Below are 26390 nucleotides of genomic sequence, written 5' to 3'. Positions count from 1 at the left end.
ATGTATTTGCTCATGACCTAATGTACGTGTACAAGACAGAAGCACATGCGCGCAATGAATGCAAACCAACGAAGTCTTGCAGGTGTTCACGTGGTTTTGCGCATGTGCCAGGTGAAATTTCAATTGCACTACTGGCACTCTAAAAAGTCGGGTAAATAATACTTTCATGTGGATATTTTGTTTCAAATGTTGCCCACCTGAAATACCAACCGGTAGGGTAGAGTACATTCAAATTAAATGTTATTCAACATTCTGGCAGAGGTTTGTTTGACTATAACAATAATTTGGATCATAGTCTGTCTGATTAGGCAACCTCCCCCTATCTGTCAGTCAGTTGCAGACGCGCTGCCTCCCCCTCATGTTGCCGACTGACTGGAAATAGAAACATAAATATACACACCGCTAACTAACAACCTAACGCAGCCGGTAAGGACAATTTAATGGTTTATAAATGTAACGTTAACTATTTTCTTGAATATTCTATGAACGTAATTAGCGCAGCCAAGTTAGCTAGCTAAACGGCTTCCAATGGCGAGAAAGGCAATGTTGACGAAGCTTTGGCCTAGCTGAAAGACTAGCTAATTATAGCTAACGTTATCTAGCTAACCTGACGAATAAAAACAAGGGATTCTCCCTGACAAGTTTTTTGTAAGCACGTGTCATGCGAGCATAGTCGTTATTATTCTTTTTTTTTTAAGTATACATACATATATGGATTTTGTTAAACTGGTGCCTAACCTTTGTAACTTAGTCAGCTAACTTAACTGTTATTTTACAGAAGTAGTTAGCTAGCTATGTGGCTAGCAAATGCTCGCTAACCATGTGAGGCCTGCCATAATCGCGTTCTGTGGCGCTAAGGCAAGGGGGCGGTAACGTTAGGTGACTAGGTTAGGTAGCTAGTCACCAGTTTGCACATTCTTCTTGCTAGTGTCAGTGCACAATGGCCTAACGAGTTAGTTAACTAGCTAGCTAGTTGCATGCAGTAATACTGTAAATGAATAAAACAGTCGAGGTAGATGTGACTTGGTCGAGTTGCTAGCAAAGTTCATTTTTAACAAGTTCATGCTCTTTGAAACTGACTCGCGCAAGCTAGCCTGTGAGGTTGGATTTTGTATTGCGTTGAAAGATAGCTAAGTGTAACTTTCATGTTTTTGCGGAGAGCTTGCGGTGCTAGCCGAGTTTATGCACATGCAACATTGACTGGGTGATTCTCATGAAACCAGTTTTAATCATGGCATTAACCAATTGAGTTAGAATACCATGATACAACTATCATTCTGAAGACTAAGATGCCTAGTTTATCAAAGGGGGTGTGGTATATGACCATTTTATACCACAGCTAAGGGCTGTTTTTATGCACTGCGGAGTGCCTTGATACAGCCCTTAGCCTTGGTATCCAAGGTGTCTTATTGCTATTATAAACTGGTTACCAACGTAATTAGATAGAAAAATAAATAAATGCTTCATACTGATGGTATATGGTCTGATGTACCACGGCTGTCAGCCAATCAGAATTCAGGGCTCAAATCACCCAGTTTATAAAGCACATTATACAACGGGTGGGTCTAATCCTGAATGCTCAACTTTGAGTGAAACTGGAGGGCGTGCAATCAAATAATCATACAATTATGGATATTAAACATTTAGGTACATACAAGTGTCTTATATCGGTTGAAAGCTTAAATTCTTGTTAAAACTGCATTCCAGCCGGTGTCTATTCAACAAGTTACCACCGGCTAAATCTATGAAGTTAAAATGCCTATTTACTCTGTTCCATCAGACTGCGTAATCCACTATCTCATCAGCCCAACCAGGCACGTTCTAAACTTGATCTCCACTATAAAAAGCATCTAGACATTATATCACATTTCTCTTAGACTAACATCTAGTTTTCAACAGAGGAGATTTTTATAAACCTTGCTGTCTGTCTCTGACATTTGCAACATTGTTTCAATATTCAAATTCCATCTCCAGCTGTCCCATAGTGATTAAGGTGTCGGGACCAGACAGACAGGGAGGTAGTGCTTCTCAACCAGTCAAAATAAAGTATCGGCTGGTATAATTTTTATGGATATACTGTACCAGTCAAAAGTTTGGACACACCTATTCATTCAAGGGTTTTCCTTTATTTTTTTACTATTTTCTACATTGTAAAATAATAGTGTAGACATGATAACTATGAATTAACACATGGAATCATATAGTAACCAAAAACAAAACATATTTTATAGTAGAGGTCGACCGATTATGATTTTCCAATGCCGATACTGATTATTGGAGGACCAAAAAAAGCCGATGCCAATTAAAAAATAATAATTGTATTTGTAATAATGACAATTACAACAATACTGAATGAACACTTATTTTAACTTAATATAATACACCAATAAAATCAATTTAGCCTCAAATAAAATGAAACATGTTCAATTTGGTTTAAATAATGTAAAAACAAAGTGTTCGAGAAGAAAGTAAAAGTGCAATATGTGCCATGTAAGAAAGCTAACTTTTAAGTTCCTTGCTCAGAACATGAGAACATATGAAAGCTGGTGGTTCCTTTTAACATGAGTCTTCAATATTCCCAGGTAAGAAGTTTTAGGTTGTAGTTATTATAGGAATTATAGGACTATTTCTCTCTATACGATTTGTATTTCATATACCTTTGACTATTAGATGTTCTTATAGGCACTTTACTATTGCCAGTAAAACAGTATAGCTTCCATCCCTCTCCTCGCCACTACCTGGGCTCGAACCAGGAACACATCGACAACAGCCACCCTCGAAGCAGTGTTACCCATGCAGAGCAAGGGGAACAACTACTCCAAGTCTCAGAGCGAGTGACGTTTGAAACGCTATTAGCGCGCACCCCGCTAACTAGCTAGCCATTTCACATCGGTTACACCAGCCTAATCTCGGGAGTTGATAGGCTTGAATTCATAAACCGCAGAGCTGCTGGCAAAACGCACGAAAGTGCTGTTTGAATGAACGCTTACGAGCCTGCTGATGCCCACCATCGCTCAGTCAGACTGCTCTATCAAATTATATACTTAATTAAAACATAATAATACACAGAAATACGAGCCGTAGGTCATTAATATGGTCGAATCCGGAAAATATCATCTCGAAAACAAAACATTTATTCTTTCATTGAAATACGGAACCGTTCCGTATTTTGTCTAACGGGTGGCATCCATCAGTCTAAATATTCCTGTTACATTGCACAACCTTCAATGTTATGTCATAATTATGAAAAATTCTGGCAAATTAGTTCGCAATGAGCCAGGCGGGCCAAACTGTTGCATATACCCTGACTCTGCGTGCAATGAACGCAAGAGAAGTGACACAATTTCACCTGGTTAGTATTGCCTGCTAACCTGGATTTCTTTTAGCTAAATATGCAGGTTTAAAAATATATACTTCTGTGTATTGATTTTAAGAAAGGCATTGATGTTTATYGTTAGGTACACGTTGGAGCAATGACAGTTCTTTTTCGCGAATGCGCACTGCATCGATTATATGCAACGCAGGACACGCTAGATAAACTAGTAATATCATCAACCATGTGTATTTATAACTAGTGATTATGATTGATTGACTGATTGTTTTTTATACTGCATTCGCGTAACAGGCGGGCTCCTCGTGAGGCAGGTGGTTAGAGCGTTGGACTAGTTAACCGTAAGGTTGCAAGATTGAATTGCTGAGCTGACAAGGTAATAATCTGTCGTTCTGCCCCTGAACAAGGCAGTTAACTTCTTATGGCTGCAGGGGCAGTATTGAGTAGCTTGGGTGAAAGGTGCACAGAGTTGCCCATAGTAAACTGCCTGCTCCTCAGTCCCAGTTGCTAATATATGCATATTATTATTCATATTGGATAGAAAACACTCTGAAGTTTCTAAAACTGTTTGAATGATGTCTGTGAGTATAACAGAACTCATATGGCAGGCAAAAACCTGAGAAAAAATCCAAACAGGAAGTGGGAATTCTGAGGTTGGTCAATTTTCAACCAAGACCCTATTGAATACACAGTGGGATATGGATGAGTTTGCACTTCCTACGGCTTCCAKTAGATGTCAACAGTCTGTAGAACCTTGTCTGATGCCTCTACTGTGAAGTGGGGCCGAAGGAGACAGGAATTAGTCAGGTCTATCATGACCTGACCATGCGCATTCACATGAGAGGGAGCTCTGTTCCATCACACATCTGAAGTCAATGTAATTCTCCGGTTGGAACGTTACTGAAGATTTATGTTAAAAACATTCTAAKGATTGATTCAATACATCGTTTGACATGTTTCTACTGACTGTTATGGAACTTTTTGACATTTCGTCTGCTTTTAGTGAACGCGCTTCTTGACTTTGGATTTGTTTACCAAACACGCTAACAAAAATAGCTATTTGGACATAAATGATGGACATTACCGAACAAAACAAACATTTCTTGTGGGAGTCCTGGGAGTGCATTCCGATGAAGATCAGCAAAGGTAAGTGAAGATTTATAATGCTTTTTATGAGTTTTGTTGACTGTATGGCTTCCTTTTGTGGCTGAACGCTGTTCTCAGATTACAGTGATCCCTCGCCACTTCGCGGTTCACTTATCGCGGATTCGCTATTTCGCGGATTTTCATAATGCATTTTTTTTTTTTTTTTGGTGCATTGTGCTCTGCATTCTGATTCGCTAAAAACTCACTCCCGCTTCTTGTATCAAAACATGCTACGAATTGTGCTATCATTTTGTCGTCTCGTGCAGTTATGTGTACGTACATAAAACAGCTTGGCAAATTTACATTAAGTTGGCCAGGAAGGAAGGAAGGACTAACGCTTGGTCGCTTAGCAACCATGGTGCGAATGGCCACTGAACTTAAGCGAGTAGCTGAGGAATGGGACCCTTTGATGAGCCGTTCATTACAGTTCTCCAACGTAATCGATGGTGGCATGTCGGTGTACAAGGATCTTTTTGCAAAGAAGAAAAAAGAGCGACAACAGCTGCCTATCACTATGTTCTTCTCCCGAACAAACACACCTGCATCGCGGGCTTCAGAAGAAGAGAACACTGCAGAGCGCAGTCAGGATGCAGCGGCCCAGTCTGAAGAGCAGTGAAACGGCCTACACGTGAGTCACTGTATTTGTATACATGTAATAGTTGCTAATTGTAAAAAAAAAAAAAGTTTTCTATTTCGCGGATTTCACTTATCGCGGGTCATTTTCGGAACGTAACCCCCGCGATAAACGAGGGATTACTGTATTGAATATTGTGCTTTTGCCGTAAAGCTTTTGAAATCTGACACAGCGGTTGCATTAAGAACAAGTGTATCTTTAATTCTATGTAAAACATGTATCTTTCATCAATAATGAGTATTTATGTTATTTGATGTGGCTCTGCAATTTCTCTGGATATTTGAGGCATTTCTGAACATGGCACCAATGTAAACTGAGGTTTTTGGATATAAATATGAACGTTATCGAACAAAACATATATGTATTGTGTAACATGAAGTCCTATGACTGTCATCTGATGAAGATCATCAAAGGTTAGTGATTCATTTGATCTCTTTCTGCTTTTTGTGACTCCTGTCTTTGGCTGGAAAAATGAATGTTTGTCTGATTTTGCGGTGACCTAACATAATCGTTTGTGGTGCTTTCGCTGTAAAGCCTATTTGAAATTGGAGACTTTGGTGGGATTAACAACAAGATTACCTTTAAAATGGTATAAAATACATGCATGTTTGAGGAATTTTAATTATGAGATTTCTGTTGTTTGAATTTGGCGCCCTGCACTTTCACTGGCTGTTGTCATATCATCCCGTTAACGGGATTGCAGCCATAAGAAGTTAACCCACCGTTCCTAGGCCGTCATTGAAAATAAGAATTTGTTCTTAACTGACTTGCCTAGTTAAATAAAGGTGTAAAATTACCGATTTCCGATTGTTATGAAAACTTGAAATTGGCCCTGATTAATCGGTCGACCTCTACTTTATAGTTGAGATTCTTCAAAGTAGCCACACTTTGCCTTGATGATAGCTTTTTACACTTGGCATTCTCTCAACCAGCTTCACCTGGAATGCTTTTCCAACAGTCTTGAAGGAGTTCCCACATATGCTGAGCACTTTTTGGCTGCTTTTCCTTCACTCTGGTGGCCAACTCATCCAAAACCATCTCAATTGGGTTGAGGTCGGGTGATTGTGGAGGCCAGATCATCTGATGCAGCACTCCATCACTCTTCTTGGTCAAATAGCCCTTACCCAGCCTGGAGGTGTGTTGGATCATTGTCCTGCTGAAAAACAAATGATAGTCCCACTAAGCGCAAACCAGATGGGATGGTGTATCGCTGCTGAATGCTGTGGTAGCCATGCTGGTTAAGTGTGCCTTGAATTCTAAATAAATCACTGACAGTATCACCAGTGAAGCACACCATCACACCTCCATGCTTCACGGTAGGAACCACACATGCGGAGATCATTCGTTCACCTGCTCTGCGTCTCACAAAGACACGGTGGTTGTATGTCAGCTGTGCTAACATAATAGCGAATGTGTTTTCTAATGATCAATTAGCCTTTTAAAATGATAACCTTGGATTAGCTAACACAGCGTGCCATTGGAACACAGGAGTAATGGTTGCTGATAATGGCCTCTCATATGCCTCTGTACGCATATGTACATATTCCATAAAAATCAGCAGTTTCATTTACAACATTAACAATGTCTACACTGTATTTCTGATCAATTTGATGTAATTTTTGTGAACAAAAAAAATGGTTTTCTTTCAAAAACAAGGACATTTCTTAAGTGACCCCAAACTTTTGAACTGTAGTGTATATATTGTTTGTAGTCAAGCATCGATCATCATGTGACCAGAATAAGACCCTCAATATTTATTTGAAAAGAGCATCAAGCTGTGCACTTATTTTGATGGGGGTGAATTTTACCCCCTTTTGTCTACCTCAATTTTGTGATATCCAGTTGGTAGTTATGATCTTGTCTCGTTGCTGCAACTCCCTAACAGGGTCGAAGGTCGAGTCATGGGTCACAGGTCGAGAGGCGAAGGTCGAGTCATACATCCTCCGAAACATGATCTGCAATCTGCGCTGCTTCTTAAAGATATACTTCTCCTTAATGCAACCGCTGTGTCATATTTCAAAAAAGCTTTACAGCGAAAGCACACCATGGAATAATCTGAGTACAGCGCTCAGCCACCAAAACAAGCCATACAGATACCCGCCATGTTGTGGAGTCAACAGAAGTCAGAAATAGCATTATAAATATTCACTTACCTTGATCTTCATCGGAATGCACTCCAGGAATCCCAGTTCCACAAAAATGTTTGTTTTGTTCGATAAAGTCCATAATTATGTCCAAATACCTCCTTTTTGTTCGCGCGTTTAGTTCACAAATCCAAATTCCCATGGCGCAGGCACTTAGTCCAGGCGAAAAGTCAAAACAGTTCCATTTACAGTCGTAGAAACATGTCAAAAGATGTATAGATTCAAATTTTTGATGTTTTTATCATAAACTACAATTCCTTTTGTCTTTAGGAATGAAAGGGAACGCAGCTTGCTTTCACGCCGCACGCGTGACTAGCTCATGGCATTCTGCCAGACCCCTTAGTCAAACAGCTCTTATTCGCTCCCCCTTCACAGTAGAATCCTGAAACAAGGTTTAAAGACTGTTGACATCTAGTGGAAGCCGTAGGAAGTGCAATCAGACCAAATTTACACTGTCTTGATAGGCATATACTTGAAAATCTACAAACCTCAGATTTCCCACTTCCTGGTGGATTTTTTCTCAGGGTTTTGCCTGCCATATGAGTTCTGTTATACTCACAGACATCAGTCAAACAGTTTTAGAAAATTCAGAGTGTTTTCTATCCAAATCTACTAATAATATGCATATCTTAGCTTCTGGGCCTGAGAGCAGGCAGTTTACTCTGGGCACGCTTTTCATCCGAACGTGAAAATAGCGCGCCCAGCCATAAGAAGTTAACACACTGCTTGCTTTACCTGGAAGCCAGCCACACCACTGGTGTGGAGGAAAACACTGTTCAACTGACAACCAAAGTCAGCTTGCAGGGCCCCCCCCCCCCAGCCCGCAACAAGGATTCGCTAGAGCGCTATGAGCCAAGAAACCGCCCCCCAAACATTTCCCTAACCCGTACGACGCTGGGCCAATTGTGCGCTGCCCTATGGTGCTCCCGGTCACGGCCGGCTAGATTAGAACATGAGGCTGTTGTGGCGCCTCAGCGCTGCGACGCAATCACTGTGCACTTAATAACTTATTTTTTCTGTAGCCTAATAAACTGCATAGTTTTACGATTCGTAGTGGGAGGACCGCACACCATATCATCGCTTGACTCCAACTTTACTTCGATTGATGGTTATTATATCAATATTTGAGCTTAAAAGCATTTCCACTGCCATTTCTTGCATAATTAATTTTACAGACACAAAAAGAACCCACAATGTCAAATGCACAAAATATATGGCAAATAGAAATGGGGGGTGTTCAGAGATTGATCGGAGGGGTTGAGAGTAGCTGAACGATGGAACTAAAAACAAACAAAAGATAACTATTATAAAATATACTGTGTCTGTAAAATGTGTATATTATGTATTAGCTGGAAGTAGAAGCTTAAGTGTTTTTGGGCCATTTAGTTTACACCAATTAGGGGAGTGGTGGTAGGGTTAGGGGAAAATAATAAAGGAAAATATATAAAAAATATAGATATTTACGAAAAATATAGTGCATTCGGAAAGTATACCCCTTCCACATTTTGTTACATTACAGCTTTGTTCTAAAATGTATTAAATAATCAATTTACTCACAATACCCCATAATGACGAAGCGAAAACCGTTTTTTAAACATTTTTGCAAATGTATTAAACAGAAATACCCGATTTACATACGTATTCAGAACGGTTTGCTATGAGACTTAAAATTGAGCTCAGGTGAGCTCCGGTGCATCCTGTTTCCATTTCTTATCCTTCAGATGTTTCTACAACTTTATTGGAGTCCACCTGTGTTAAATTCAATTGATTGGACATGATTTGGAAAGGCACACCCATGTCTATATAAGGTCCCACTGTTGACAGTGCATGTCAGAGCAAAAACCAAGCCATGAGGTCAAAGGAATTGTCTGTAAAGCTCTGAGACAGGATTGTGTCGAGGCACAGATCTGGGGAAGGGTACCAAAACATTTCTGCAGCATTGAAGGCCCAAGAACAAAGTGACCTCCATAAGAAGCTTGGAACCACCATGATTCTTCCTAGAGCTGGCCGCCCGGCCAAACTGAGCTATCTGGGGAGAAGGGCCTTGGTCAGGGATGTGAACAAGAACTCAAAGGTCACTCTTACATAGCTCCAGAGTTCCTTTGGAGATGGGAGAACCTTCCAGAAGGACAACCATCTCTGCAGCACTCCACCAATTAGGCCTTTAAGGTAGAGTGGCCAGATGGAAACCACTCCTCAGTAAAGGCACAAATCAAATCAAAGTATATTTGTCACGTGCGCCGAATACTTCAGGTGTTGACCTTACAGTGAAATGCTTACTTACAGGCTCTAACCAATAGTGCAGCCCACTGAGTTTGAAAAAAAATCACCTAAAGACTCTCAGACCATGAGAATCATGATTCTCCGGTCTGATAAAACCAAGATTGAACTTTTTGGCCTGAATGTCAAGCGTCACGTCTGGAGGAAACCTGGCACCATCCCTACGGTCAAGCATGGGGGTGGCAGCATCATGCTGTGGGGATGTTTTTCAGCAGTAGGGGCTAGTCCGGATCGAGGGAAAGATGAACAGAGCAAAGTACAGAGAGATCCTTGGTGAAAACCTGCTCCAGAGCACCTTCCAATAGGACAACGACCTTAAAACTTCTTATGGCTGCATCCCGCTACCGGCAGCCAGTGAAAGTGCAGGGCGCCAAATTCAAATAACAGAAATCTCATAATTAAAATTCCTCAAACATACATGTGTCTTATATCATTTTAAAGGTAATCTTGTTGTTAATCCCACCAAAGTGTCCGATTTCAAATATGCTTTTCAGCACAGCCATTTTTCCAGCGAAAAATAGCTTTCACAAAAAGCAGAAATAGAGAGAAAATTAATCACTAACCTTTGATTATCTTCATCAGATGACACTCATAGGACTTCATGTTACACAATACATGCATGTTTTGTTTGATAAAGGTCATATTTATAACAAAAAATCTGAGTTTACATTGGCGCGTTACATTCACTAGTTCCAAAAACATCAAGTAATTTTGCATAGCCACATCGTTTCAACAGAAATACTCATCATAAATGTAGATGATAATACAAGTTATACACATGGAATTATAGATATACCTCTCCTTAATGCAACCGCTGTATCAGATTTCAAAAAAACTTTACGGAAAAAGCAAATCATGCAATAATCTGAGACGGAGCTCAGAACAATAGCCAATTAGCCGCCATGTTGGGGTCAACAGAAACCAGAAAATACATGATAAATATTTCCTTACCTTTGATGAACTTCATCAGAATGCAGTCCTCGGAATCCCAGGTCCACAATAAATGCTTCATTTGTTCGATAATGTCCGTTATTTATGTCCAATTAGCTACTTTGGTTAGCGGTAAACAATTACAAAGTCACAAAGCGCATCCACTATAACTTGACGATATGTCCAAAAGTTCCTTAACAGTCAGTAGAAACATGTCAAATTATGTACTGAATCAATCTTTAGAATGTTGTTAACATACATCTTGAATAACGTTCCAACCGGAGAATTAGATTGACTTCAGAAGAGCGGTGGAACGGAGGTCCTCATGTGATGGCGCATGTGAAAGCATGGTCAGCTCGTGGCAGTGATTACTCATTCCTGTCTCCTTCGGCCCCCCTTCACATTAGTCATCAGACAAAGTTCTATTGACTGTTGACATCTAGTGGAAGCCGTAGGAAGTGAAAACTCATCAATATCTCGCTGTAATTTCAATGAGAGCTTGGTTGAAAATCTGCCACCTCAGAAACAATTCAAACAGGAAGTGGAACTTCTCAGGTTTTTGCCTGCCATATGAGTTCTGTTATACTCACAGACATAATTCAAACCGTTTTAGAAACTTCAGGGTGTTTTCTATCCAATACGAATAACAATATGCATATATTAGCAACTGGGACTGAGGAGCAGGCAGTTTACTATGGGCACCTCTGTGCACCTTTCATCTAAGCTACTCAATACTGCCCCTGCAGCCATAAGAAGTTAAGCACACAGCCAAGACAACGCAGGATTTGCTTCGAGACAAGTCTCTGAATGTCCTTGAGTGCCCCAGCCCGAGCCCGGACTTGATCCGATCGAACATCTCTGGAGAGACTTGAAAATAGCTGTGCAGCAACACTTCCCATCCAACCTGGCAGAGCTTGATAGGATCTGCAGAATGGGAGAAACTCCCCAAATTCAGTTGTGCCAAGCTTGAAGTGTCATACCCAAGAAGACTCAAGGCTCTAAAAGCTGCCAAAGGTGCTTCAACAAAGTAAAGGGTCTTGTGTGTAGATTGATGATAAAAAAATATATATATAATAAGGCTGGAATGTAACAAAATGTGGATAAAGTCAAGGGGTCTGAATACTTTCCAAATGCACTGTATATGGGGGATTGGAAATGATTCAGACAATGACATTGATGGAAGCCACAATCCTATTTGCAATATTAAAGCTGATTTACCCCCCCAAAAAATATAAATACAAGTTCTGTTTCCATCACAGCTGTCATTATTTATTTTTTAATGCTGTATGACTTTACTCGCATAAAAACTGTGGGTGGAAACGTGGTTACAGAATGATATCACACATGATGGGAAATGGCACATGTTCCAAAGCAATAAATAGTTGATCACCTGAGGGAAGATCTTCCTCTCTTCTCCGGGTCCTGCAACTACTGCAATTTTCCAAACCACATTATTGGCTCGTTTTAATCAGGGCTGCCCAGCGGCACCTCCGTGTTAATACACCCGTCTGCCTTTGAGTGGTTCATAATAGATACATGTTGGTTTTCAGCAATGCTACACTCACTGACTGTCAAACTGCTGAACCGTTTCTGCCTGTTTCTCAGGGTTAGGTCACACACTAATCCACCAGGACATCCATTTACTCGAGGGCATTATGCCAATTTGCAAAGCACTCCACCAAGACAAGGTGTTCAAACGTGTGATCATAAGTCGGTCCTCTCTAGTGGCAACTGAAGTGAAGCTGGACAAAGCACAGAGCAGCCGCTTTGCCGTGTGCCATGCGGTCAGGACGATGCCTTGCCTTATCGAGAGAACATGATTATCTGTCAGGTGAAGAAAAAAAAAACACTGAAAGGAGAAAGAACCACCCGATGAGTCTCACCTTCCTCCAGATAGGCTACGTCCCTGACTGTAATGTTCTCTGGTCGAGGTTTGTCAGGCTGTCTAATTGCATTACAGCTAATGTCAGTCTCAGTATTGTTTGGCAATGGTCTCTTTTTCCCTGGCCTGTATCTGTCAGGGGGATATTAATGGGACTGAGGGGATGTGATGCATGAGTTGCTTGCTTCAGGGCCTGGTCCAAAGGAGTGCACTACATAGGGAATAGGGTGCCATTTGCGACTTAGCCCATATGGGCTCCTGCGGAATGAGAAACAGAAACAAACGTCAGTCTCCATTAGGCCCCAGGAGGCTCCCACCTGAGTAACTGCCTGGCTTTGCACAGCTCGTGTTTGGAAACACAGCAATAAGGTAGCGTTGCCCAACTTCAAACAAACACACTTTAGGATGCATTATCCTTGTTGTTTTGGGATACAGCCTGCATTTTTATTGACCTGCATGTTGTGAATGACCTCATTTCACTTCCCCCACTGATCATCTGGAAGATGAACATGTATTTTATATATTATCTTACATAGTATATAGTACATTAAATTTCCTGTTCTCTAATCATGTTGTTTTGAAAAGCCTTAAGTGGTATAATGGGCGAGGCAAGCAGGCTCTGTGGTGTTGAATGGAGTAGTTTACCTGCGACACATACGGTTCGCTGCCAAGTTGCAAGTCAAGAGTTAGCCCATCTGTTTGGTGGCTGCCCTTTGGGTCCCTATGCATGCCATAAAGAGATCAATGGAACACAGACCGTGGGGGAAAGAACAAGGACACTGTCATTGGCACACATACAAAAAATATGATCTTGCAAAGTGGATATTCTTCAAATCCATCATGATTTTTGTGTTCTAATAGGCCCACAATTTCCTTACTAAAATCAAATTGGGATACATTTGGCTGTTTTTGCTGCATAATATTTACAAATTAGCCTTTTTGTGCTTAGAAAACATTTATGGTAAATTCTAACTCCCATCTGTATAAGCTGGTAGCATAGCTAGCATATATAGAAATTGGTGGTGTAATATGTTTGATTGGTGATGACATAAACATGTATTGGGGTTGACGTCCCATACAAGCATTATACTCCGATTTTTACCCCAAAATAGTGTGAAATATTAGTAATTCAACTTTAGTAGCGCTATTCATTACATAAATAAATCTGTGCTGTAAAGCAACAACAATAAACAACATTAATCATCATGGGTAGATCGACAGTCAAGAGACTGAAGGTGGAGAAAGTTCATTGCTTGAGTGAGGTCAGAGGATGGAGGAGGTGGTCAAAGGGGAGAGCAGGCAGCACGCTGTCATCCCTGTGTATTGCCATCCATGCCATCTGTGGCTTCATAGTAGAACTCAGTCAGATGAAGTTAGACTTTCATACTAGCCAATGGATTAGTAGCTAGCCAACTACTCTTCACTACTACCAAAATGCAGCACCCACTTGGGTGATACTACGGCAGTCACGGGCACCAGAAAGCGCACACACACTAAAATAGTAGTTCAGGAGTAGCCTTATAATGTAGTCTTCCATACAGTCATAATAGATAATATAAATACACAAACAATAGCCTAAATGTAGGTTAATTTTGATGGGGGGGCAATGTGGAGATTCTGAATCTTGTCCCCTTCGGTGGGACACTTGAGTGGTGTTGCCATGGCATTTCCATTATTTTGTTTGAGTTCGATTTATCTCTTTACCACACCTATGGTGCTGTCTGAGTCACGGGTGCTGCAGCTAAATTACACTTCCTTGTGATGAGAATGGAGCACTGAGGTAACAAGGCCCCAGGTTCTAGAAGGATGACAACTCCCATCCCCTCTGGAATGAGACTGTAGGACAGAGGGACTGATGAATAGTGTCCTTGCTTTTGAGCTCTAGCCTAGCCTATCATCATTGTGTGACTGACTGGCTAATTGAATCGTATTTTTTAATTTGTACTCGTTCTTTAATCATACAAATAGAGTAGCTGACTAATTTGTCCCTTTTGGTTTATTGATATGGTTTATGGAAATGGTACAGCTCAAATGTTTGGCATGGATTATTGCTAGTTTAATTCTCCTAGGGAAACTGCTGCATTGCAGGGAGCTGTAAGCCCAGAGGAAAGAGAAATGGAGCTTGTACCTGCACTTAGACAGGAAAACATGTCAGTGATTTTTGTTAAGCTCATAAAGTCCTAACTTTTTATTCTCTTTCTGTTGTCATGAAACTGAAATACAGCCATGACACAGTATGTGTATACATACATTTCAGAACAACCTTGTTCTGATCTTGTTGTAGTACAGTAGCTCGTAGCAATCTTTCCTCCACAGACAACCTGTGCCTTTTTTTTCTTATCTTATTTTTATTTACCATTTATTTTCCTATCCCTCTCTCTCGGTCTTCTTTCCCTTCGATTTTTTTTATGGAAATGTGAATGGCAGAATTCTGAATTTTCAATACCTTGTGTAAAAGTTAAAGCACCGTATCCCTAGTTTACCTTAACCTTTTTCATGTGGCTTTCATCTCAACTTCCCGTCTTCCCGTCTCCAATGCAGTGGCTTAGGCAGCAATCTGTTGATGTCAGAGCCAGCAAAAATGTAGGTGGGCCAAAATGTGGGTATTCAAATCATCACTCAATTATCATAAAAGCCTACCCTATACCCTAATGTAATCAATCATACACAACTAACCATCTAAAGTGATTTCGCATTACAGACCAAATAGTCTTGTAGGCCTACATAAAATCAGTGACTCTTGCATTTAAAATGTGATTCATATAGGGCTACACATAATAAATCATAGGCCTATAATTAGACTGAGACTAGGACATAATGCCCTAATATAACAGTAATACATCACAATAGGCAGCCATAGCCTATATAGACTAGAACAGTGGTCACCAACATTTCTTTAGTCAAAATCACTGAGTCAAAATGCAAGCCGAGTTTCATTCTCTGCTGGGCGCGGGAGTTCAACTGCGCCAAGAATGTATTGTGGGATATCAATTAAATTATCAATAGCCTATAGGGTCCAACTATAGTGCATGGGCAAAGAAGCACAGGGCAAAGTTCTATATTAAATTAAATTCTCGAAAGTTATAGGAAAATGTATTTACTGTCAATGTAAATACCCTATTTTCATATACAGTGTATTCAGACTAGTGATGCACCGATATGACATTTTTGGACGATAGCGATATCTGATATTTTCCTTGCCAAATAAAAGCGATACTGGTAACCAATATTTAAAATTTTAGTGGCCTTTTTAAGCATTCTAGTACAGTTAAATAGTTAACATACACACATGGATGCAGAGGTCTAAGGCACTGCATCTCAGTGCAAGAAGTGTAACAACAGTCCCTGGTTCGAATCCAGGCTGTATCACATCCAGCTGTGATTGGGAGTCCAATAGGGCGCACAATTGGCCCAGTGTCGTCCGGGCCGTCATTGTAAATAAGATCTTTTTTCTTAAATTACTTGCCTAGTTAAATAAAGGTTACACACCACACTGACCAAAAAGTTAATTTGTTGGCATTTACGTTTGTCCCCATTACCAGTAAAACATAATCAAAACCTATTTCCTACTTACTTGCTATTCTGTTTTGTTATTCATTTGTTCAGTCGTTTCATTCTCAACCAGGATTTCTATGGAACACCGTTTAGATCTTTTGCGTGTCAAAAAAGATACACGTCAAATAACACTATTTGATGTGTCAAATAAGGTTGTTGACCAATCAGGACATGAATATGATTGCATGTCACATTCATTTTTTACATAGTTATTACACATTGATTACACTATCACTCGTATTTCATGTCACAACGATTCATCTATGTATGCTATGATGCTGGTAATCATCACTCAATGATTTTTTTTCTGTAAGGATTTTTTCAAACGTTATTTAAACGGTCACACCCCTAGACAAAAACCAACCATTATTTTGAAATTGATAAGCGGATAATTTATTTTTACATAAAAAATAAATATCTTCCCTAGTAAATAATCAAGCATTATTCAAATTCATTACATAAGCCTAGGCCTAAATTAAATATTTTTTTGTACAGCACTATATTTAAGATGTCCTTGAGTGACCTGAAAAGCATCTGCCAAATAAAATGTTTTTTAAATTATTATTGTCAGTGTACACTATATTTACAAAAGTTGTGACAACGTCTAGGAGCAACAACGGATCAGCTGCGAAGTGGTTGGCCACACAAGCTGACAGAATAGGACAAGCAAGTGATGTAGTGCGTAAAAATCATCTGTCCTCAGTTACTACAGTATACAATGACATTCTCGACAATTCTGTGCATTGTGGCAACAGTTTGAGGAAAGCCCTTTCCTGTTTAACTTCTCTGGGATATGTGGGACACTAACGTCCCACTTGGCCAAAAGCCAGTAAAAATGCAGAGCGCCAAATTCAAATAAATTACTATAAAATCAAACCTTTCATGAAATCACACATGAAAGACACCAAATTAAAGCTACACTTGTTGTGAATCCAGCCAACATGTCTGATTTCAAAAAGGATTTACGGCGAAAGAACACCAACCGATTATGTTAGGTCAGTACATAGCCGCAGAAAAACACAGCCATTTTTCCAGCCAAAGAGAGGCGTAACAAAAAGCAGAAATAGAGAAAATTAATCACTAACCTTTGATCTTCATCAGATGACACTCATAGGACTTCATGTTACACAATACATGTATGTTTAGTTCGGTAAAGTTCATATTTATATCCAAAAATCTGAGTTTAGGCGGGTCGCTACGGTCTCACTTGGCCAAAAGCCAGACAAAATGCAGAGGGCCAAATTCAAATAAATTACTATTAAAAATCAAACTTTCATTAAATCACACATGAAAGATACCAAATTAAAGCTACACTGGTTGTGAATCCAGCCAACATGTCAGAATTCAAATAGGCTTTTCGGCGAAAGCAAACAATGCTATTATCTGAGGATAGCACCATAGTAAACAAAGAGAGAGAAGCATATTTCAACCCTGCAGGCGCGACACAAAACACAAAACACAGAAATAAAAATATAATTCATGCCTTTGACGAGCTTCTGTTGTTGGCACTCCAATATGTCCCATAAACATCACAAATGGTCCTTTTTGTTCGATTAATTCCGTCGATATATATCCAAAATGTCCATTTATTTGGCGCGTTTGATCCAGAAAAACACCGGTTCCAACTTGAGCAACGTGACTACAAAATATCTCAAAAGATACCTGTAAACTTTGCCAAAACATTTCAAACTACTTTTGTAATACTACTTTAGGTATTTTTTAACGTAAATAATCGATAAATTGAAGACGGGATGATCTGTGTTCAATACAGGATTAAAACAAACTGTAGCTAGTTTTCTGGTCACGCGCCTCTAACATGCAGTACACAACAAGTGACCCTCGTTCAAGATGGCTGTACTTCTTCATTACACAAAGGAAAAACCATCAACCAATTTCTAAAGACTGTTGACATCCAGTGGAAGCGGTAGGAACTGCAAGAAGGTCAATTAGAAATCTGTATTCCCAATGAAACCTCATTGAAAAGAGTGACCTCAAAAAAAATTACATTTGAATGGTTTGTCCTCGGGGTTTCGCATGCTAAATAAGTTCTATTATACACAGACATGATTCAAACAGTTTTAGGAACTTCAGAGTGTTTTCTATCCAATCTACTAATAATATGCATATCTTATCTTCTGGGGATGTGTAGCTGGCAGTTGAATTTGGGTATGCTTTTCTTCCAAACGTGAAAATGCTGCCCCCTATCCTAGAGAAGTTAAGCATGACGATGCCCCCGTGCACAAAGCAAGATCCCTACAGACATGGTTTGCAAAGATCGATGTGGAAGAACTTGACTGGCCTGCACAGAGCCCTGACGTCAACCCCGTCAAACACCTTTGGGAAGAATTGGAAAGCTGACTGCAAGCCATGCCTAATCGCCCAACATCAGTGCCCAACGTCATGAATGCTCTTGTGGCTGAATGGGCCAGCAGCAGTGTTCCAACATCTAGTGCAGGTATTCCCAAATTGGGGTATGTGCAATCCCGTCAGGGATTAAACGGTCCATAATTTTTTTTCCCAACGGGGCTATACAGTGGTTCCTCCTTTTAAAAGTTGCGAGTTTACACCACGGGATTTAGAGGTACCCAGCGTCAATGCCTCATTGCTCCAGACTAGAGGTCGACCGATTTAATTACAATCTGTAATCTGACTTTGCGTTGCATATAATCAATGCGGTGCCTGTTAATATATCATCAAATCACAGCCTACTTCAAATTCGCCAAACGGATGATGATTTAATAAAAGCGCTTTTGCGAAAAAAGCACAACCATAAACATCAATGCCTTTCTTAAAAGCAGTACACAAGTATACATTTTTTGATATTCATGTTAGCGGGCAATATTAACTAGGGATATTGTGTCACTTCTCTTGCGTTCAGTGCAAGCAGAGTCCGGGTATGTGTATATATATGTAGCAGTTTGGGCCGCCTGGCTCGTTGTGAACTGTTGAAAGGCCATTTCTTCCTAATAAAGACTAATTCATTTGCCAGAATTTTACATCATTATGACACAACATTGAATATTGTGCAATGTAACAGCAATATTTAGACTTAGGGTTGCCACCCGTTCGATAAAATACGGAACGGTTCCGTATTTCACTGAAAGAATAAACTTTGTTTTCGAAATGATGGTTTCCGGATGTTACTATATTTCTGTGTTTTTATTATAATTAAGTATATGATTTGAGCAGTCTGACTGAGCGGTGGTAGGCAGCAGCAGGCTCGTAAGAATTCATTCAAACAGCACTTTACTGCGTTAGCCAGCAGCTCTTAATGTGTGAAAGTTACATATTTCTAAAAAAATATTTTTGAATTTCCCGCGCTGCCTTTTCAGCGGAATGTTGTCGAGGGGTTCCGCTAGCAGAACGCCTGCGCTAGAAAGGTTAAACAGCGCTGTGCTTCAAGCATTGCTATGTCTTCAAGCCAATCAACTCCCGAGATTAGGCTGGCAATACTAAAGTGCCCATCCAAAAGTCATAAGTATATGAAATACAAATGGTATAGAGAGAAATAGTCCTATAATTCCTATAATAACTACAACCTAAAACTAATTAACTGTGAATATTGAAGACCCATGTTAAAAGGAACCACCAGCTTTCATATGTTCTCATGTTCTGAGCAAGGAATTTAAACGTTAGCTTTTTTAAATGGCACATACAGTTGAAGTCGGAAGTATACATACACCTTAGCCAAATACATTTAAACTCAGTTTCAAAATTCCTGACATTTAATCCTAGTAAAAATTCCCTGTCTTTGGTCAGTTAGGATCAGCACTTTATTCTAAGAATGTGAAATGTCAGAATAATAGTAGCGATTTATTTCAGCTTTTATGTCTTTCATCACATTCCCAGTGGGTCAGAAGTTTACATATACTCAATTAGTATTTGGTAGCACTGCCTTTAAATTGTTTAACTTGTGGCAAACGTTTCGGGTAGCCTTCCACAAGCTTCCCACAATAAGGTGGGTGAATTTTGGCCCATTCCTCCTGACAGAGCTGGTGTAACTGAGTCAGGTTTGTAGGCCTCCTTGCATAATATGCCAAAAAATTAAATAATATGCATTATTATAATCGGTCAACCTCTACTCCAGACCACCGCAAGGGGGAATTAGAGCTCTCATTATGCATTTGGGTCCCAAGGTTTTTATATGACCAATCATAGCGAGTGGTTCCAATGACGAATTTGACAACCGTCCCTTGTGACTTTCTTCAGCAAAGATGACTGACAAAACATTACAGTGAAGCTAATTTAAGTAATTATAACGTCATAACCAGTCAAGGAAAACAATTGTTAATGTATGTTAATGTAGAGATAAACGATTGTGCATATTTTTTTGTCAAAGTTAATTTATGAAAATCGCTATTTAGCAAGTTTTTTTTATCAGTCTTTTCCAATACCAGGTGTATCAAACTCCATTCTTTGAATGATGCTATGTCTGCATGTATATATTACAATTATACACGTCAACAGTGTACCACCCCTGCTCAAGGGACATCAATGATTACACATTGTAACAATGCAATTTACTAGAAACCTGATTTAGTAAAGGTTGAATAGTCTATTGTTCAGCTAATAGCCCATCCTGCTACGCTTGTGAAAAACGAATAATACTTTTCCCCCTTTCCACATGTTAAAGGTTCCAATTGATAAAGTGTTTTTAGCTACAATCAGCCCCAAATAATACATTTGGGCATAGTTGATTGCGTGCTGGACTTCGTGCTAGAATGTTGAGGGTTCAAAACCTCCTCCCTGCTTGTTTCATTACATTATTATGCCGGTCTCAGAGCAAATAGCCTGGATTGTTACTCCCATCTCGTTCCTGCACTCTTCCACATGTCATTCTCCGCCTGAGTGGTTCACTTGCCGGAGTACCAGCAGAATGTACTGTTTTATTATTCTGTATATATGAATTACAAATCAGCCTTTACTTAAAGAATTGTCTAATAGCCGAGCTAGGTGTGAAACCCCCCAACTTGCAACAAATAATTTGTATCGATCTTTCCACATCTACCTACACACGGTTAAAGTTCTGGGGGAGGGGGAAATATATATATATATATATATATACACTGCTCAAAAATATAAAGGGAACACTAAAATAACACATCCTAGATCTGAATGAATGAAATATTCTTATTAAATACTTTTTTCTTTACATAGTTGAATGTGCTGACAACAAAATCACACAAACATTATCAATGGAAATCAAATTTATCAACCCATGGAGGTCTGGATTTGGAGGCACACTCAAAATTAAAGTGGAAAACCACACTACAGGCTGATCCAACTTTGATGTAATGTTCTTAAAACAAGTCAAAATGAGGCTCAGTAGTGTGTGTGGCCTCCACGTGCCTGTATGACCTCCCTACAACGCCTGGGCATGCTCCTGATGAGGTGGTGGATGGTCTCCTGAGGGATCTCCTCCCAGACCTGGACTAAAGCATCCGCCAACTCCAGGACAGTATGTGGTGCAACGTGGCGTTGGTGGATGGAGCGAGACATGATGTACCAGATGTGCTCAATTGGATTCAGGTCTGGGGAACGGGCGGGCCAGTCCATAGCATCAATGCCTTCCTCTTGCAGGAACTCCTGACACTCCAGCCACATGAGGTCTAGCATTGTCTTGCATTAGGAGGAACCCAGGGCCAACCGCACCAGCATATGGTCTCACAAGGGGTCTGAGGATCTCATCTCGGGTACCTAATGGCAGTCAGGCTACCTCTGGCGAGCACATGGAGGGCTGTGCGGCCCCACAAAGAAATGCCACCCCACACCATGACTGACCCACCGCCAAACCGTCATGCTGGAGGATGTTGCAGGCAGCAGAACGTTCTCCACGGCGTCTCCAGACTCATGTCACGTCTGTCACATGTGCTTAGTGTGAACCTGCTTTCATCTGTGAAGAGCACAGGGCGCCAGTGGCGAATTTGCCAATCTTGGTGTTCTCTGGCAAATGCCAAACGTCCTGCACAACCCCCACCTGTGGTAAGCACAACCCCCACCTGTGGACGTCGGGCCCTCATACCACCCTCATGGAGTCCGTTTCTGACCGTTTGAGCAGACACATGCACATTTGTGGCCTGCTGGAGGTCATTTTGCAGGGCTCTGGCAGTGCTCCTCCTGCTCCTCCTTGCACAAAGGCAGAGGTAGCGGTCCTGCTGCTGGGTTGTTGCCCTCCTACGGCCTCCTCCACGTCTCCTGATGTACTGGCCTGTCTCCTGGTAGCGCCTCCATGCTCTGGACACTACGCTGACAGACACAGCAAACCTTCTTGCCACAGCTCGCATTGATGTGCCATCCTGGATGAGCTGCACTACCTGAGCCACTTGTGTGGGTTGTAGACTCCGTCTCATGCTACCACTAGAGTGAAAGCACCGCCAGCATCAAAAGTGACCAAAACATCAGCCAGGAAGCATTAGGAACTGAGAAGTGGTCTGTGGTCACCACCTGCAGAACCACTCCTTTATTGGGGGTGTCTTGCTAATTGCCTATAATTTCCACCTTTTGTCTATTCCATTTGCACAACAGCATGTGGAATTTATTGTCAATCAGTGTTGCTTCCTAAGTGGACAGTTTGATTTCACAGAAGTGTGATTGACTTGGAGTTACATTGTGTTGTTTAAGTGTTCCCTTTATTTTTGTTATACACTGCATGCATACATACATACATACATACATACATACATACATACATACATACATACATACATACATACATACATACATACAAACATACATACATACATACATAATTGGTCATGGTTCCCGAGTGGCGCAGCGATCTAAGGCACTGCATCTCGGTGCAAGAGGCTTTACTACAGTCCCTGGTTTGAATTCAGGCTGTATCACATCCGACCGTGATTGGGAGTGCCATAGGGCGGCGCACAATTGGCCCAGCGTTATCCGTGTTTGGCCGGGGTAGGCCTTCATTCTAAATAAGAATTTGTTCTTACCAGACTTGCCTAGTTAAATAAATACAGGTTTAATAAAAAATTAAAAACTGGCGGCAACCATAGCGCAATCAATAGGAGGTGAACAGTGGCTGGTGCTGAAAATATAGCGAACTTGTTATGCAAGTGTTGCACACCAACAGAGGGAGAACCTACACCAGTCGAGCAAATAATTTCAACAATAATTTTAATTTGACTTTACAAACGACAAGAGGGCTTAATTGGAGTCTTTCTTCGGAGCCTAGACCTATATAAAATAACGTAGCCTACCTCAGCCAGTTATGAGGCTTAACAGCCTAATAGAAGTACGATTGATTTTTTTTTATTAGGCCTACTTACAATTGCAACCAGTCTCCCGTCTGCACGACACAGAAATTCTTTAGCTAAATAGCCCAGTACTGTACTTTTGACCGTCACGTTGTACCGCGCCATATTTTCCGTTCCATCCTAACAGAAACTCAGAGGGTTTTTCATTTTACATGGAATAGAAACACCATGATATTAATCTAATTAATTAAGTACCAGTCAAACGTTTGGACACACCTACTCATTCCAGGATTTTTCTTTGTTTACTATTTTTTTAATTGTAGAATAATAGTGAAGACATCACAACTGTAGCAGGTGTAGCCCATCATGCAAATGTTTCCTATTAGCAGGACAATAGACTTTTTATAACCCGGCTACTGTTGTGAAAGTCCCTCAACTGGTAATTTATTCGATGCTTAAGTACTCTAAAGTGTTACATTTCTAACTCAAAACAGCAGTACAGTATTTCTTCAACATCTGTATGCTTTCGTTAATAAAATAAAATAACGAGAAAAAAGACATTCAAATGCAGATGTTTAATTAACTACATTTTAGTCGCACTTCCACCCAGCTCCACAACCACAGGTAAAACCTTGCTGAGATGATCAATGTATTTGTTCCATTGTTGTATCGTCAATTTCTCTAGCCAACACATCTTGATGGCTTTGACCGTCGGCTTGGCAGAGTTATGAATTAATGTTTTCAGTTGATGCCAAACGAGTTCGATCGGGTTTAAATCATGAGTACATGTAGAGAGAGATATATTTTTTGTATATACTGTAGGCCTACCGAAGGTGTTGTAGGTATTTTATTTTACCTTTATTTTACAACATAAAGGTCTACTGTCTCTGCTGGCATCTTGACCCAGTTTATGCCCTCATTTGCAATGCAAACCCGGGCGGTAGTGTGTTTTGGGTCATTGTCTGCATTTGGAGAAGAAAAAAAGACATTTAGCCTAACAGCCAAAATTAGGTACAATAATATAGCTATACATGTAATAGGCCTAAACGTAACAAAATATTGTTATAATCCTACCTTGAAAGAAACCGTGTGTACCCAGAAACACTTCTCTGACATTGGGTCCAGCATATCTCTTGATTTCTTCCTCAAAGAAATCTCAAGCCATGATACCTGAAAAAGGAGGCAAGAGTGAATTATTGTGGAACAGTGCGTGAGGTGTATGCTACAATATTTTATGTACCGTTTGCTTTTTAAATAGCCAAACTTACCATCAAAAATCAAATATGGGCCTGGTCCCTGGCGAGATATTACCCCCCCACACATGGAGTTTGAGCGGATGCTTGGGACTCGGCTTGCTTGATCTTCTTCCTTTTTTTCTGTAGCGATTTTGAGCAAATTGCTCAAGGGCCATGGTTGATGCTTTGTTTGTCAGATGAATTATTGGGTCGAAACTACAGAACAGTACAAAACAAGCGAACACGCGGTTAATGTTCTGATAATAAAAAATATATATATTGTTTCTTACCGAGCGTTTCCATAAGTCCATGCTAGTTTCTTCAACTGTCTTCTGACTGTAATTAGAGCGATGTCATGCCGTGATGTTAGCAGATTAGATTGCCTTTATCATCTTCATGAATATACAGTGGGGCAAAAAAGTATTTAGTCAGCCACCAATTGTGCAAGTTCTCCCACTTAAAAAGATGAGAGAGGCCTGTAATTTTCATCATAGGTACACTTCAACTATGACAGACAAAATGAGAAAAAAAAATCCAGAAAATCACATTGTAGGATTTTTAATGAATTTATTTGCAAATTATGGTGGAAAATAAGTATTTGGTCAATAACAAAAGTTTATCTCAATACTTTGTTATATACCCTTTGTTGGCAATGACAGAGGTCAAACGTTTTCTGTAAGTCTTCACAAGGTTTTCACACACTGTTGCTGGTATTTTGGCCCATTCCTCCATGCAGATCTCCTCTAGAGCAGTGATGTTTTGGGGCTGTTGCTGGGCAACACGGACTTTCAACTCCCTCCAAAGATTTTCTATGGGGTTGAGATCTGGAGACGGGCTAGGCCACTCCAGGACCTTGAAATGCTTCTTACGAAGCCACTCCTTCGTTGCCCGGGCGGTGTGTTTGGGATCATTGTCATGCTGAAAGACCCAYCCACGTTTCATCTTCAATGATTTTTTTTTCTCATTTTGTCTGTCATAGTTGAAGTGTACCTAATGATGAAAATTACAGGCCTCTATCATCTTTTTGAGTGGGAGAACTTGCACAATTGCTGGCTGACTAAATACTTTTTTGCCCCACTGTAAGCAAGTGATGTCTGCAAAATAATCAAGTTAGGTTTCTCAATAAATAGAAAATTCTAAATAACACACTGGCTTTATTTACAAATGAGTGCGACTGTCTCACCCCATGTTCAAGAATTGCCTTTTTCTCGCTCTAAGTTAAATGAAAACAAACTCTGAAATACTGTTAATTTTTAAACAAAGGTATTATTATTAATTCATTTAGAATTTTATAAAAGCCCCTTAGGATCTGTGAGAATATCTGAGAATATCTCACAGAAAATGCCCCATAGATATTAATTTGGAGTCATCCAATCCTCTAAATGTAATTATTGGCGGAGAGTCACATCGGTGGGAAAAATATTTTTCGATATACTGTAGGCCTACCATAGGCAAAATGAGTGTCACAAGTGTTGAGTTAATGTGCTGTTAAAAATGGTGTGTGTCTTATTTATTTAAAGAGCATATTGAGGATAGAAGCAAAAGCCTACAACTATTTTAGCACCGTTTCGCTCTGCTCTTGAGGCAAGCATGGGGACTGTTTTTTTAAATTTTCACTTAATCTTCGTTTGGGTATTGGTTAGACAAGAATTAGAAAATTAGGTTGCAGAAATGTTATGCTCTTAGTGTAACCTTTTATTTAACTAGGCAAGTCAGTTAAGAACAAATTCTGAGATGCTCTGCTTTTTTGACACCACACTCCAAAATGCAAGTTCTGCAGGCTCTAGTTTTGTCTTATCTTGATTATTGTCCAGTCGTGTGGTCCAGTGCTGCAAGGAAAGAGCTGGCCCAGAACAGAGCGGCACGTTTTGCTCTTAATTGTAATCAGAGGGCTGATATAAATACTATGTATGCCAGTCTCTCTTGGCTAAGAGTTGAGAGACTGACTGCATCACTTCTTCTTTTATAAGAAACATTAATGTGTTTAAAATCCCAAATTTTTTGCATAGTCAATTTACACACAGCTCTGACACACACAC

At 40.2% G+C, this 26390-nt stretch overlaps 1 long non-coding RNA gene across 1 annotated transcript in view; it reads left to right on the top strand.

The window, feature by feature from the left end:
* Positions 1-320: 320 nt before the first annotated feature.
* Positions 321-26390, top strand: part of LOC139029029 (uncharacterized) — a 48112-nt gene continuing 22042 nt past the window's right edge. Inside the window, exon 1 of the long non-coding RNA XR_011481247.1 lies at positions 321-426. This is a non-coding gene — a long non-coding RNA (uncharacterized lncRNA). The remainder of the gene's footprint in view (positions 427-26390) is intronic.

The sequence above is a fragment of the Salvelinus sp. IW2-2015 genome, linkage group LG2 (genome assembly GCF_002910315.2).
Source record: "Salvelinus sp. IW2-2015 linkage group LG2, ASM291031v2, whole genome shotgun sequence".
Classification (NCBI taxonomy): Eukaryota; Metazoa; Chordata; class Actinopteri; order Salmoniformes; family Salmonidae; genus Salvelinus; species Salvelinus sp. IW2-2015.
The sequence above is the reverse complement of the archived record's forward strand: the minus strand, read 5'-3'. Positions and strand labels throughout refer to the sequence as shown.